This window comes from Ambystoma mexicanum, chromosome 3q, assembly GCF_040938575.1.
Source record: "Ambystoma mexicanum isolate Mex_15411 chromosome 3q, UKY_AmexF1_1, whole genome shotgun sequence".
Taxonomy (NCBI): Eukaryota; Metazoa; Chordata; class Amphibia; order Caudata; family Ambystomatidae; genus Ambystoma; species Ambystoma mexicanum.
In genome coordinates this window covers 377,185,297-377,202,151 of record NC_090926.1, presented here as the reverse complement: position 1 = coordinate 377,202,151, position 16,855 = coordinate 377,185,297, and positions in this window count along the sequence as shown.

Genomic DNA, 16,855 nt, shown 5'->3' with positions numbered 1-16,855 from the left:
GAACATTTCTGATAAGGCTAAGGAGACTGCTGGTCCCTGTAGGTTTACCCTTACATCTGGGATCTCCTTTGATGTGGTCAGTTGCCCCACAGAGATAGCATGTTCCAAATGCTCTCTGGAATGGTGGCTTGTTCTGACCTCCTTCTGGTTTGAGCCCAGAAGGTACACTAGCCTGATGGGGTTTCCCTGGTGGCTTACCCTGGTTATTTTGTTGTTTGTGGCCCTATTTGGTATGGGAGGTATTAGAATTCTCTGGATTCACTTTTGGTGGCTGCTTTCCCTCATCCTTTTTCTGAGTGACCCCTGAATCCTTGTGAGTATCCCTGTTGGCAACCCACAGGTCAGCAGCCTTAGCTAGCTTCATAGGATCTATTTCATTTGAATCAGCTAAGTGCTGTCTGAGCTCAGGAGAGCAGGCATCATAAATTGACTCCAACATAACAAGATTTCTCATTCCCTCATAAGTGTTTACTCTGTAACCCTAAATCCATCCCTCTAAGTTCTTCAAACTTTCATTCAGCCAGGTAGCCCAAGGGGTACCATCATTCTTTTTGAGGGTCCTAAACCTCTTAAGGTACTGGGAAGGGGTCTTCCCAAATCTAGCTATTAAAGCTAGCTTCACACATTCATAGTCCATCCTATCCACCTCCCCCAACTCCATTACCACATCAGATGCAACAGGGGGGAGCTTAGAGAACAACCAAGGAAGCAACTGATTCCCTGTGATGTCCTGGAGCCCATGATTATACTCAAACATAGCCAACCAATCTAACACATCCAACTTAGGTTCATACATACACACAACGTCTTTAGGCATCCAGGGTCTTTTGGGACAGGAACTCCTAGAGGACCCGGGAGATAAGAATTTTTCACAGACAATTTCTTCATCTCTAGCTCATGCTTGAGCTCCATTTCTCTGAGCCTTAGTTCTTGGTGCTTTTGTTCAGATTGGGCACTCATTCTTCTAAAGTGTCTGTTAAATAAATAATTATATACTTTTGATACAAAGCTCTGGTCAGTGTTTGCTTGTTCCACTGTGTTTTTAGCCCTATTGTGTATACTCTATATACTGCCTAACACTTCTTGAGAGAAGTCTGACTGCAGCCACAGCTACCAGGTAAATCTGGGTGGTGCAGACTGCTACCAATTGGATTTACTGCTTACTCCTGTAGTCTTAATCTTTTTGCAGTGTTCCCCAAGGGAACTGCACAGGATTCTGCCTAACAGCCGCACCGAGCTATCTCACAAACAAATTTGTAAAAAGAAACCATACACTCCCAGCTAGAACTGTAAATGCCAACAGCCTCATCACACCTAGATTCAGGCTATCTAATGCGGGGGGAGGTAGCTTCCAGGTTCGAGCAACCCAGTTATGGAATCCATTGCCTCACACGTTACGCGTGGAACAGCCCTTTGCGAATTTTAGATCCAACTATATCAACATGCAAATGATTAGCCCACAAGCCCACGAGTGCCTATTCATCGTTTAGTCATGTCACTGTCCTGCCCATGTTGCTTCTTGGGACATTCTCACCGTGCACATCTGGCCGTTGAGTTAATGCCCATTTAGTGTCTATATATATATATATACATATATATATATATATATATATACTGTCCTCGTGTATGTAAACTGCAATTTGCCTTTCTACCTGTAATGTAATATACTGTATTTTGTAATTTGTATGTATACCATGACCCCACCCTGTAACTTAAGCTTTGCATTTTCTGTGCTGCTACGGGTTTTGTGTGCATTATAAGTGAATAAAACAAACAAACAAGCACCCACCTTGTGGAACTCTCTTGCCGCGCACATAGGAGTCCAGCTGGGGAGGAAACTTCAGACATGGATATTCTCATAGTAAGAGCTGTCTTTTCTTGTGCTTCTGTTTTGACCAGTGCTGAAATTGGGGCAGATTGTCTTCGAATTGGAACCCAAAAAATGTTGTCTCTCCAGATTCGTGAATCTGCGGAAGCCAAACTCCATGCCTGCGCTGCCGCCCGGAGCACCTGCAGTGACCGTCTGCTCCCAGCGCTTACAGACTGATGTCCGAGCTCAGTACAGCTCTGCTTCAGTTTGTCTTTTTGGTTGTTGCTATAAGCACATTCAAGTGTGATTAATATCAAATCACTGCAGGCGCAGCAGTGTGTGGCTAGTGGGGTGACTATAGTCTGTATGTCCCTTTAGATGTATGACTAATGGGTGATTACAAAAGAGAGATGTGCATACAGTTGAGGGGAATATTGGCTACAAGCAGGTATTGGTTATTTCCAGTCTTTATAGATCATATATGCTGGCAAGTGTTGTCTTCCATTCTGGAGGGGACAATAAAGCTGCAATTATACTCTTTTTACTCAACATGTTGATATATCAAATTATATGTTATCAAGGTGGTGCATTTTGTCATTTGTGCATGTTTCAAATCATCTCGATAGAAAAGAGCGCTACTTTACGCCTTTTTGTTCCATTTCAAGCACTGGTATTGCTGTTTCAATACGACTACCCACAATACAGTATTCCAGTGCTGGAAATGGACAAAATGTACTGGGGGAACTCGCATCCAAACTTTCGCGTGCGCTGGGTGGGGGCCGGGTTGTCAGTGGTGTGGACAGGACTGGGGCTGGATTGTCAGTGGTGTGGGTGGGACTGAGGGGCATAGCTAAGTGTCAACGATGTGTTGGCCCTGCTTTGCATAAAAACAAAGTGCTTTTTGGGAACATAAGAATTACCACCAATTTATCAAACGTTTCTGTGCAAGTAATTCAAACGTGCATTCCTTCTGAACACGCAATGCACACTTGGTAAGTTGCTCAGTTCCTCTGTCAGAATAGTCACCCTGACAGTACAATGTGTGGAAAGCATGCAACAAATATACAGGTTTGGACAACTCCGTTCTTTAAGTTTGGGCTGTTGAGCAAAGGACACCATTCAGATGCAGTGTGTGAAAACGTGTGCTGCTCAACTGCACGAGGCACAGCGTTTGGGAGACTCCCAGAAGTTCTGGGCAGAGAGCTTCCTCAAGTTAGGGGGTTTGGGTATTGTGTCTACATGGAACGCTGCTCTGGCAAACAGTGTATGCAGGATCACAGCTCTGTCTTGTTTCTGCCCTGTGTTGTTAGTCTGCTACTGAACACCTATTCTCCCAGACTGGTACAGTGTAGGCCAGTGGTATTCAAACATTTTCATTCTGAGCACCCCTTGAGCAAAAATATTGTTGCACGGTCCCTCCACCTATGGGTGTGCCCCCTGAGGAGGCACAAAAGGATTTCCAGGGGGTCCCAACTCTTTAAAATATAAGCAGATTTTGTACTGCCTAATTTTCTATTAAAAACTGTCACCTTAATCATTTTTTATATTAAAAATAGTCATCTTAATTCCTTTTTAAAGAGTCTAGGGCACCTCTAGACATCCTTTGTGCCCCCTAGGGGGAGCCAATCCTCCAGTTTGAAGACCACTGGTACAGGCCTTTGGGGTCTCTCGGACAGATGCATCCTAGGCTCCCAGACGTCCTTGCATCTAAGACTGGAAGAGTGGGGGTTGAGTGACACGTATTCTGTGCTGGCTGCCAGATACTCTCACCTTTCAAAGCACTGCGAGAGGGTTGCAGGAAACTCTTACCTCTCAGGCCGATCGTTTACTCTGTGTCGGGCCCTCTAACCTCTCAGAGGAGTGACCAGTGCAGGCGTTGTCACCTCTTGAGGCTGGTATCGACGCCCCAGGCAGACTCCTTCCCTTCACAGGAAGGTGGCGGCCTCTCTCGCCTCTCTGCTCGGCATAGGCTTGCAGGCCCAGGCAAACTCGTTCGTCGCAGACCAAGGCACGGTGGATGCCGGACTCTCAGCCCTTGGACCAGTGCAGAGAAAGTTGACGTGCTCTCTCACCAACCGTCGATTTGACTGTGCTCCCTCTGCCATCCAAACTATGCAGAGCGTTATTGCTCGGGTCTCTGCACGCCCCCCTCCTTTAACCTTTGTAATATTCCCTTTTCTCAGAGCTCTGGCGTGCTCTGCCCTCTCCCCGCATTTCACGGCCGACTTTCAATTCTGTCGAGGGGGCAAAATACATGGCATATTTTCACAGCACTTGCAACATTTCAGATCCCTGTGTTAGCTCAAACGTATTCAAAAAAACCCATTTATGTTTTAAATCCCATAATCTCCTGCTCAATAGTCTTTGTTCAGGGGTCGGGGCCTTTCTGGAGGGAGGGCAGGAGACGTTCACGTGCTCAGAGTATTTTCCGGAGAGTAGCGGGGAAAGCACCATTTTCAGGGAAGCTAAATACTCATTCCCTAAAAATGAAGTAGAGCTATTCGAGTGTTACATCTGCCCCTTGCACACCCGACACAGCTGTGCCTCTTGGTACACAGATTGTGCAGGCGCAGACCACAGGCAGCCCGGCTATCCCTCTGAATAAGCAGATAGTGCAGACTAGGCCTTAGACAGCTCAGCTATATCTCTGAATAAGAAAAGAGTATCCAGACTCGGGTCTTGGACAGCTCAGCTATCCCTCTGAATAAGCTGATAGTGCAGGCTCGGCCTTAGACAGCTCAGCTATCCCTCTGAATAAGCAGAGAGTGCAGGCTCAGCCTTAGACAGCTCTGCTATCCCTCTGAATAAGCTGATAGTGCAGGCTCGGCCTTAGACAGCTAAGCTATTCCTCTGAATAAGCTGATAGTGTGGGCTCGGCCTTAGACAGCTCAGCTATCCCTCTGAATAAGCTGATAGTTCAGGCTAGGCCTTAGACAGCTCAGCTATATCTCTGAATAAGAAAAGAGTGTCAAGACTCGGGTCTGACAGCTCAGCTATCCCTCTGAATAAGCAGATAGTTAAGGGTCTGCCTCAGACAGCCCAACTATATTTATTTATTTAAATGTGTATAGCGCGTAAACAGCCCATGGGCATCGAGGCGCTGTTACATGTGAAAAGCTTAGTTACAGGAGGCATTCCAGAGCATTTAATATATGTAACCATGGATTTGTCTAGGTGAAGAGTAGGGTTTTGGCTGCTTTACGGAAGGCCATGTGTGAGTTTACTGCTCTTAGGGAAGGTTGGAGCGAATTCTAGTGTGTGGCCGCCAGAAAGCGAAAGCTAGCTCCTCCATCTCTGACTTTGTTAATTTTAGGCACATGGAGTAGGTTAAAGTAGGGAGTCCTGGTAGGTCTGGTAGATGTGGAGAGGTCTATTCTTTGAGACAGGTAAGGAGGGGCAGCTAGGTGGACACATTTGTGGGTGAGGGTCAAGGTCTTAGAAATGACGCGTTCTCTGACTGGTAGCCAGTGCGCCTGTTTGCTGGCAGCGGTGATGTCTTCCCTTTTGGGGAAGCCTGTGGCTGCACGTAGGGCGCTATTTTGAATGATCTGCAGCTTGTCCATCTTTTTTACTGACATGCCCAAGAATAGGGCATTACAGTAATAAAGTCTTCATCCTGTTATAGCTCTGGCGACGGTGAGGCAGTTTTCTTTGGAATAGAAAGGTCTGGGTGCGTTGGGGAGTTTGGCATGGTAGGCAGTGGCAGAGGCGATAGCATTAACTTGCCTAGTCATGGAAAGGTTGGAATCTAAATACACTCCAAGGGTTTTTACTGATTCGGGGACCTGGATTTTGATATTGTCAATGGTGAAGTGGCTGAATTGACTGTTTTAGTTTTTTTTAGGGTTTCCGTGGACCCGATTAGGAGAAGCTCAGTCTTGTCACTGCTGAGGCAAAGTCCGTTCACGGCGATCCAAGCTTAGCTTGGATGGTGGTGTAAATGGAGTTGAGGGATCTGGAATCAGATTCATAGTCGACTGTCAGGGGGAGGAGGATCTGCGTATTGTCCGCGTAGTTGGTGTAGGAGATACCTAGAAGGTCCAGGATGTGGAAGAGTGGTCTAGTAAAAATATCGTAGAGGATGGGTGAAATGGAGGAGCCTTGTGGCATTCCGCAGAGGATGGTGAAGGGTGAGGCAGAGGCTAGGTCAAGAGAAGACTTGCATAGTCCTGCCTTGTAAGAATAATGCGATCCACGCTGTGGCATTAGAGGAGAAGTTGACTGTCTATGTGAGGTGGTGGCATAGGACGTTGTGATCGACAAGATCAAATGCAGCAGAGAGGTCTAGGAGTAGGAGAAGGGCAGGTTTCCCTTTGTCTCTGGCATCCTCCATTTGAATTTTCAAATCGAGTAGGGCAGTTTCAGTACCATGCCCTAGGTGGAACCCAGATCGGCTTAGCCCTAGGAATTTATTCTCCTCGATGAACTGTTGCACTTGAATGTATGCAGCTTTGTCTAATATTTTGAGAAGGAACAGGAATGTGGTTATAGGCCTGTAGTTGTTGGGTGATGAGGGATCAAGGGTGGGCTTTTTTAGCAGGGGACCGGACCCAGACTTCTTTGAGGCAGGAAGGTGGAGAAGGAGGCATTTACAAAGGCTGTCAGGAAGGGGGTGAGAGTGTCAGTACAGGTCTTGATGATTGCTGTGGGACAGATGTCGCCTTTGCAATTGGATGGTTTGATGGTTTTCATGATGTTAATGATATCATGTTCTTGGATTTCTTTGAAAGAGAATACCCGGGAAGAGTCTAAGTTAGGTGGAGAGTTGGTCAGGGTTTGTTGGGTCACTTTGATTTTGGTTTGTAGGGTGTGCAATTTATTGCGCATTGCTGTTTGGATCCCGTTGCACCATGTTTTGTCTTTGGTGATGTTCTCAGCGGGGTGTGGGGGTGATGGGTGTCATAGGACCCTGAAGATGGAGAAAGTATCTTTAGTGTTGGATTTGGCTTCATTGATCCTGGAATTGAATGGTGTTGTTTTGGCTGAGACGATGGCTTTTTGGAATTCTTTGGATAGGTTCTTGAAGTCTTGCTTGGCTACATCTGATTGGTTTGTTTGCCAAAGTGAAAGGGCAGCGTGTTTCTTAGAACAGAGTTCTAGAAGGTCTGGTGTGAACCAGGCAATGGTGTCAACTGCGAGTTTAATGGCGGTGTTATAGGTATGAGCAAGAGCAGAAAGAAAGGGGCTTTGAAGGCAGGTACTTGTAGGAGGGGTAGTAATCTTTCGGCTGTGAGCTGGTGAGAGCTTCTGGAGGTAGTAGGTGCGAAAGCTGGGGTCTGAGTATGTAAGTCCTTGGAAGTAGGGATGTTGAACTGGATGACATGGTGGTCCGACCAGGGGGTAGGTGAGTTATCAGTGATGATGAGAGGACAGTTGTGCTGAGCTACCCAAACAAGGGTTCGGCCCTGCGTAAGTGTGGGGTTGTTAATGGTGTTGCTGAACCCTAGCAATTCGAGTTGAGGGATTTGGCTGCAGGGTCTTTAGGGTCGTTGAGGCCACAGTCTCCTAAAAGAATAGCTTTGGTAGAATTCTTTAGGTTGTCTGATAGTAGGTGGGTCAAGGATGTTTGGAAGTCACTTATGGGGCCAGGGGGCGGTAGACAAGGTGCAGGTGAATGGGGAAGTTAGGGGGATGTTGATTTTAGTGAGGAGGAAGTTGCGGCTATTCTCCATAGTTTTTTCTAACTTCCTAATGGATAGTGTTTATTTAGCTATGAGGGCTACTCCGCCTCCTTTAGCGGGGCGGTCTTGTCTGATGATGATGTATCCTGACGGAAGAGCAAGGGACAGGGCAGGGCTGGATGCTACATGAAGCTTTGTGTCTGTGATAAAGAGTAGGTCTAGGTTAAGTGTGGAGATGAGATTGTGGATGTCAAGGGCATGCGTTTTGATGGAGCAAGCATTGATAAGTGCGACTCTGAGAGGGGCGGCTGTCGCAACCTTGGGGTGGTGTTGACTGGTTAGGGAAGTAGTGGGGGTCCTGGATGAAGGGCAATTCTTGTTCTGTGGTGCTATGGTGCTGGTAAGTATGGTGAGATTATGCATGCCGGTCTTCAAGGTGGTAGCATTGAGCATACCAGGCACGTCCTTCGTTGTGGCATTCAGAGAGAGGCTGGCGTTGGTTGTGCATCAGTTACGGACATGGTAATGGCATTGGGAGTGGCGTTAAGCCTATCGGACACTACAGGTGCTCCAGTCACAGACATGGAAACAGCGTAAAACATATCAGGCACTTCAGGTGCATCAGTCACAGACATGGAAATAGCGTTAAACATATCAGGCACTTCAGGTGCATCAGTCATAGACATGGAAATGGCATTAGAAGTGGCGTTCAGCATATCAGGCACTTTCGGTGCGGTGCATCAGTCACAGACATAGAAATGGCATTAGAAGTTGCCTTAAGCATATCTGGCCCTTCAGGTGCATCAGTCATAGACATGGAAATGGCATTAGAAGTGGCGTTCAGCATAACAGGCACTTTAGGTGCGGTGCATCAGTCACAGACATGGAAATGGCATTAGAAGTTGTGTTAAGCATATCTGGCCCTTCAGGTGCATCAGTTATAGACATGGAAATTGTTGTGATGTGCTTGGTTAGTCTGATGTGGTTTGTCATGTGATTTATGATGTCAACAGAGTGCCTGTGGAATGTTGATGCATGAGTGGGAGAATGCTGTGATGAGAGTTCTAAGTTGGTCAGTTGAGCCCTCCCTCCCTGGGTGATGGGTGCCGGTGTCTTTGTCTTTCTCTTCATTGCTTATGTTTTAATCCTGTAACTGTAACTTATGAACTGAAGTAAACTTATCAAACAACCTAAAGCTGCCTGGACTGAGCTTTATAACAGAAATGGCATTAGAAGTGGCGTTCAGCATATCAGGCACTTTAGGTGCGGTGCATCAGTCACAGACATGGAAATGGCATTAGAAGTGGTGTTCAGCATATCAGGCACTGCAGGCGCATCAGTCACAGACATGGAAATCAGGGCCATCTTAAGCACTTTTTGGGCCCTGGGCACGGACATCTTTGGGGCCCCCTCCACCAAACCAAAGGAATTAAGTGATCAAGAATATCTGCCCCCCCCCCACGCTGCAATCACAAGCCTTAGGTTGATATGCTGCCTCACAGCATTAAAAATAAGGATGTTTACTCCCTTTAAGTCCCCTTACCCTCTTCATTCTTGCTCTAATCAGAATGATAAACAAGTACCATTTGAAGGCCAACATAATCAGTCTACGAAGAGGTTACTGATGTTCTAGCATCGATTCAGGAGACTTTTTATCAATATAATCCGGGAAGGTATGCAACCTGTTGTATTAATGCAGGACTGTATGTAAAAGGTACATGTATCCCAGAATAGACAGAGAGCTCACATTTGCTGCCTCCCAGAACGCAAACGTGCTCAAGCATGGATAGAGGAGACCAATTGGTAGGAAGGAGAAAGCTACACATACCATAGCATGGATAGGGGATGCAGATTAGAAGCTACCAGGAAGGTGTCTCTATGCAGGCAGACTGCGATTATATAATGGTTTAAAAATAGTTTTGCCATGAGAGATCAAATGAATAAAGTGCCTGTGGTGTGCAATATATCAATGCTCACTATTATAGTAGAAGCAACACTGTAGCCAGTGAAACCATGGGTGAGGCTATTTTGAAGATCATACCCTAAGAAGGAAATCTCTCTGAAGGGCTGACAATTTTGAAAGGTTCAGGGGCTGGCAATTTCAAGAGGCTAGGCAATACAAGGTTACGTTAGATGCTCAGCATTACACAAGCTGATTAAGGGGTGAATCTGGGATTTGTGCCAACTCTGCAATTTAAGCATTTGAACACTTTCATTACCAGTTCTTACCATTAACTAAAATAATCGAATTTTTATAAAACTGACTTGGAAAGTACACCAATCACATTACCAAACATGACAATTTTTAAAAACAAAATATTATAGAAGGGTGTAACACAGAATGATTCTAGCTTCATTCTTGCCATCATCAAGAAAGGTATTTAAGTACCAGCATACCAATCGGTGTGATTTAATATGGGTTGGTCTTTTGTATTTTAAAGCTTTACATAGTTTCAAAACATGTGCTTATGAAATTATCATTTATAAACGTGCAGAAAAACCTTTGACTTTTACAAAAATGCAAAGCGGTCTTTTGCGGTAAAACAAGCAGACTTTAAAATATGATTGCCCGAGTCCTGCACATCTGGTCTGCTCCCTTCTGCCTACCACCCTTTCCACTCAAATGGCCTACATAAGAAGAACGATCGAGAAATGGGCTAAACGATGCCACCAGCATGCAAGGAGGCAAACTTCACAGAAGACAGTACAGTAATGTACTAGATATTAGATGATTTGACCAAGATCACTGTATTATCTGCTTGCAAAGCCAGGATACAAGCAGGAATGCTTTGGTTCCAAATTCACATACTTATTCATCTCTTGGACTAACAGTTTATGCTCCTCGTTGGAGGTGATTGCCTAGGTTTTACAGCACCCCATCCGAACAAACCAATTTTAGACCTTCATCATAAGGATGGCATGTTTGTTTTACCTATTTGGTGTGAGTACATTGCTGATAATAGCACCTGTTGTGCTGCAAGACCAAGTACATATGCAGGCAGGTTTATAAACTTCAGACATAGGAAAGGCTCAGCCAGCCTTACAGGAATGTGCTATTCTAATCTTGCATAGGAACACATATCTCTGCAGTGAGTGCTTAACACACTGAGCTAACTTCTGATCCATTGTGGCACTCAATTTACCAATGTGCATTTCAAATGTGGCTATTGCACATGATCAACATAATTCCCACAGGAAGGAAAGAATGCTACACGAGTTGTGCAGCAAGGAACGAATACACAAACTATATATAACACAGTGAACACAGAAAGCATTGCATGATGAATTGATCGAGGCAGAATGTACTTGCAAAACAGACAGGCAATAGGTTTAGAGTGCCAGCACCATGCCATCAAATATCATGATGTGTGCTATTTAAGTCTGGTGAACAAAGGAATCTTACTGATTTAGATCAGGCAGCCTTGTGGGGCCCCCTCCACGGTAGTGGCCCTGGGCAAGTGCCCCTTTTGCCCTCCCATAAAAACGTCTCTGATGGAAATGCAGGGGTGGACTGGGCCTCTTTCATGTGCTATTTTTCAATTTTCCCATAGGAAAACACTTTAGCCTGCTGAAAATATGTAATATGGGGCCACATTGAAAATGATTTCCATCACCTCGTTTGGTTTCCAGTCCAGCCCTGTGGAAATGGCGTTCAGCATATCCGGAACTTCAGGTGCATCAGTCGGAGACATGGAAATGGCGATACAAGTGGTGGTAAGCACATCAGGCACCTCATGATTGGTCACGACATTCGGGGAGATGTTAGCGTGACCAGCACAGCTTGCACAGTGGCGTTTAGGGAGGCATTGTCAGGGTGTGCTATATACGGAACATTGTGAGAGGAGGCATGTGACACGGCGGTACATGCGAGTAGAATGAGCAACATCAATAATGGTAATGGGGTTAGTGGCGAGCATGACTTTGGACGCAACGGGGTGTGGTGTATCAATGGAACAGTGCAGATGGCCTGTTGTGGTGCTGCCGGTGGCACTGAGTGGCGCAATGTCAGGCACGTGTTGCGCTAGTCCGATTCGCAGGGTGGAGGAGCTCATTTCGGGGATCGCTTTTTTGTTGCACCTCGCGGGTGTTTTGCTGGCGGGTCATAGTGATCAAGGGGTGGCCTGGGGAGAATAGTAGAGGCCGTTATGAGGACTGCATTGTGGAAGGTGGGGGGATCCTGCACCCTAGCCGCGTGTTGCGTATTAGGACACGGGCTGCACAAGCGGGGTAAGGCACGGCAAAGGTGCGTGCACGAAAGCGCTCCTGCCTGCTGTGAAACGAGGGGTACCTCTGGGTGAGGGGAATAGCGTGAGAGGCGGACAGAGGTCAGGGGGAGGGGGGAACGCGATGTGTGCCGGTGGCTTGCCTGTGGAGGGCTCTGGTGTCATACCTTACAGTCTTACCTGAACGAGTACTCCCAGGCAGCCATGGCGAATCTCCCAAATATCTAAAGAGTGCTCAGACTCAGGACTCGGACAGCTTTGCTATCCCTCTGAATAAGCAGAGAGTGCAGGCTCAGCCTTAGACAGCTCAGCTATCCCTCTGAATAAGCAGAGAGTACAGGCTCAGCCTTAGACAGCTCAGCTATCCCTCTGAATAAGCAGAGAGTGCAGGCTCAGCCTTAGACAGCTCTGCTATCCCTCTGAATAAGCAGAGAGTGCAGGTTCAGCCTTAGACAGCTCAGCTATCCCTCTGAATAAGCAGAGAGTTTAGGCTCTGCCTCAAACAGCTCAACAATATATCTCTTAATAACTAAAGAGTGTTCAGACTCAGGACTCGGACAGCTCAGCGATCCCCCTGAATACGCAGAGAGTTAAGGCTCGGCCTTAGACAGCTCAGCTATCCCTCTGAATAAGCAGAGAGTACATGCTCAGCCTTAGACAGCTCAGCTATCCCTCTGAATAAGCAGAGAGTGCAGGCTCAGCCTTAGACAGCTCAGCTATCCCTCTGAATAAGCAGAGAGTGCAGGCTCAGCCTTAGACAGCTCTGCTATCCCTCTGAATAAGCAGAGAGTGCAGGTTCAGCCTTAGACAGCTCAGCTATCCCTCTGAATAAGCAGAGAGTTTAGGCTCTGCCTCAAACAGCTCAACAATATATCTCTTAATAACTAAAGAGTGCTCAGACTCAGGACTCGGACAGCTTTGCTATCCCTCTGAATAAGCAGAGAGTGCAGGCTCAGCCTTAGACAGCTCAGCTATCCCTCTGAATAAGCAGAGAGTTTAGGCTCTGCCTCAAACAGCTCAACAATATATCTCTTAATAACTAAAGAGTGTTCAGACTCAGGACTCGGACAGCTCAGCGATACCCCTGAATACGCAGAGAGTTAAGGCTCGGCCTTAGACAGCTCAGCTATCCCTCTGAATAAGCAGAGAGTACAGGCTCAGCCTTAGACAGCTCAGCTATCCCTCTGAATAAGCAGAGAGTGCAGGCTCAGCCTTAGACAGCTCAGCTATCCCTCTGAATAAGCAGAGAGTGCAGGCTCAGCCTTAGACAGCTCTGCTATCCCTCTGAATAAGCAGAGAGTGCAGGTTCAGCCTTAGACAGCTCAGCTATCCCTCTGAATAAGCAGAGAGTTTAGGCTCTGCCTCAAACAGCTCAACAATATATCTCTTAATAACTAAAGAGTGCTCAGACTCAGGACTCGGACAGCTTTGCTATCCCTCTGAATAAGCAGAGAGTGCAGGCTCAGCCTTAGACAGCTCAGCTATCCCTCTGAATAAGCAGAGAGTTTAGGCTCTGCCTCAAACAGCTCAACAATATATCTCTTAATAACTAAAGAGTGTTCAGACTCAGGACTCGGACAGCTCAGCGATCCCCCTGAATACGCAGAGAGTTAAGGCTCGGCCTCAGACAGCTCAGCTATCCCTCTGAATAAGCAGTGAGTGTAGGATCTGCCTCTGACAGCTCGGCTATATCTTTGATTAACTAAAGAGTGTTCAGACTCAGGAATCGGACACCTCAGCTATCCCTCTGAATAAGGAAATATTGCAGATTCAGCCTCCGACAGCACACTCTTATTTGGAGTTCTCTGCTGGGTCTGGGGGAGGCTCAACATTTACATTTTCCCTGGAGGAGCAGGCCTTTTGGGGTAACCTTTGACAGAGTTGATGTCATGGAGAGTGATATTACGGGCAGTAACAGCACAGGAAATGGCATCACAGATGACGTACTGGCACTCCGTTTTCCAACCACACTAAAACAAGATGGAAGAGTCCTACCCAAACTGCTAAACTATAAGTCCAAAACAGAGCGAGGGCTGCTAGTGTTCCTGTGCAAATGGGATGTGGCTTAGCAGTTTGGACTAGAATGTACCTGTTGGCGGCAGGATCAAGACTCATTGGCACACAGCAGTCCTCTCTTGTAATGGCACGGTAAGGGGTAATAATGATGATATATAAGACTGCCCAGAGCAATACCAGTGATAGTGATTAATTCAAACATCTGGTGAAAGAAAGTGTGCTAGCAGACTCCTTGCACAGCCAAGTCTCCCACACAAGCAAGTCCCCAGCCTGCCAAAGCGTGTAGTATGTCATTCATGACGAATAAACACAAAGAGCGGCTAAGGGATAATTCCGTGTGTGGTGTGCACTATACGAATGATGAATGTATAAATATATATCTATAGAGAGAGAGGAAAAACCGTAACCTGTTAAACCATGTCAGCATGACAGGTTCCGAGCAGTAGACAACAGAATCAGTTCTAGTGCAGCCCAAATTTGGTCAAAGAAAATAAAACCCCTTTAGGTAGAGTGGTTTGCCCGGGATCAGAAGGATTGGTCAAGTGAGGACGTTTGGATGTGAGTCCTGGTTTTCTGGTTACCCAGTTTGCAATTTCGTAGGCTTAAGATAACTCCTCCCACTCAGTGGCACAGCACCATTGAGCTGACTGGGCTTCAGCCCCTACCACTCCACCACCCAATTGTGGGCTATGCTGACTCGACCTGGCTGTCCTACAGGACACAGATGTTAAACTGCTGGGCTAAGCTGTTAACAAAGCCCCAGCAAATACTAACAAGGCATTTAATTATTAGCACCTGCATTCACATGCATACATTTTTAGGCAATTGAAATCGTGATGTGGGGTTAGTACTTGCCTGCCAGGGGCGAGATTGAAAGGGAGTCTGGGGAGGGGGTAGACGGGTGGGAGGGGGCGCGGAGGAGACTAATCAATCTCAAGAGCAGTCCTTAAGTGGGTGCATTTAGACTTAAAATAGAGTTTTCCCTGCCTCCTTATAACATTGACGTTGCACTAGAATAGTCACATTAGAAAGTGTAAAGAAGTTAGATGCCCCCACACAAGTAAATTTGCCCCTCCCCACCGCCTCTGAAGTTGGTGCCTCTGACAACATCTGGATGGTTAACCCCCACCCCTCCGAAACGTAGATTTCGTTGCACCCCTGATCCCATTGCACCTTCGGTTTTGCACCAAAAAAACCAAACTACTGTTTCCTAAACAGTAGTCTGGGTAGAGGACAACCTCTACCTTTGCCGTGTTGGATGAAGGGGGTTCAATCCTGAAGAACAACCTTTGACTCGGCCTTAAGTGACATCATAGGAAAGTCCACTCTGCCCCTACAAGGGCATGCATATTTATTTACAGCTTTTGTTTAGTGCAACAACACAGTTCAGCCAATGACTAAATGCGTACACCGCAGGGAGGCTCAGATTACACAGATTGCACGCCTGACACCTTCCAGGGACGATCTCCAGCTCAAGCTACCTGTTCCTTGAAACCGTTAACCCAGGTGCAGACATAGAGATCTCTGAACTGTTGCCGGTACACACACACACCATCCGTGTCACGCCGTCACAGGACATGCATGAGGACAGTCAGACAGCTAGCTGGCTGTGGCCCACTCACACAGTGACCCGTCCATGTTATTCTTTGGCTGTGCAGATGAGGTAATCTGAAAAGCACCAGAGCGCCTCTGAGGCATTTCGGAAACTCATTTTTGCAAACCCTCGAGCAGCCTGTCGGTCTTCGGTGATAGCGGAGCAACGGAGTCCACTTACCTCTCTTCCCCAGGGTCCAGTGTGCTCCCCAACCTCCGGTAAGAGAGCGAGAGAAAGCGAGAGAGAGTAGGAGTTTAGGAAAAGGAGTACCGGAGCGTTGAGCGGCAGTGCAGAGGGAGAGGGGAGCGAGCGTGTCCAGGCAGCACCGCGGATCCTCAATCTTTTCAATCTTTCTGCATTTGAATATTTCGCATCATGGGACTGACTGTGCTTCGGCCCATCGCTCGGCTGCCCACTACCTGCCCTCGGATGGCCGGACTTTCGGCCAGAACAAGGGACATTTGTGTGCAAGCATGTTTCCCACAGTTGTGTCCAAAGGGAGCTCGCTGGCAGGACAATGCTATGGCGCACAGGCCGGGAACAAGCTATTTCATGTATACTCTGAAATGGATTATGACGCCACATGAGGGCACATTTTAACTTTCAGTGCCACCTTTTACCAATGATTCCCCTTTTCTCTTTTTCTCTGCCTCTCACATCGTACTTTTCTCTGCATTACTTCACATTTTTCTCGGACACCCCAGTCCCTGTGTCACTGCCTCACTTGTTTTTCCTCTCTCCCTCTCCCTGTCCCACAACTGTTTCTCAACTCCGCTCACACAGAATGGTTTCTTGCCACATTTTTTTTACTTTCTAAATTCCCTCACAAAGGTGTCAAAAGGTTTAGAGTCGGAGACCACCGGGGGGTACGGTGGCCAACTGTCACGTATTTCTCGGGAGACAGCAAGTCGGGACAACCTGCGTCCAGCACACTCTGCAAACTGAAGTCACCGTCTAAACACCACAGCGCTGTTACCTGCTGCTGGTTGACAGGGGGCGGGGCCAAGATGGGCCCCTTATTTTTTTAACCTCGCTACGGCGAGGCGGTAATGATATGCATATCACGCGTCAGCACCCTATTGTCATTAAATGAGCCCGCCGCCGCAGGTGCATTTCATGACAATGAGTCACCTGCTACACCTTCTGCCACTACGCCTTGAAAGACTCCCCTGAGCTGGTGGGAGGCTAATGGCGCCTTTTGTCATTAAAGGTGCCCGCGGCGGAGAGGCGCATTTAATGACAATAGGGTGCTGACAACAGCACCCTATTGTCATTAAATGTGCCCTCCTGCGCGGGTACATTTAACAGCAAAAGCCCGCCTGCCGCGCCTTCTCCCACTACGCCAGCTCGGGGGAGCCCTTGAAAGACTCCCCCGAGCTGGCGTAGCGAGGGCTAATGGTGACCTGGGGGGCATGGCGCCCTGGGCGGTCGCCCGGCTGCCCCCCCTATGGCCGGCTCTGGCTCTGTGGCCCTTGCTCCTTCTGTCTTGGTGCTCACGCTCTGACACCTGTCTTCATTCCAATGCTAAAGCTTTGTTATGTTTGCAGGTAAAAACTGTGACCATCACCTCCCAAGGACAAACCATTTGCAT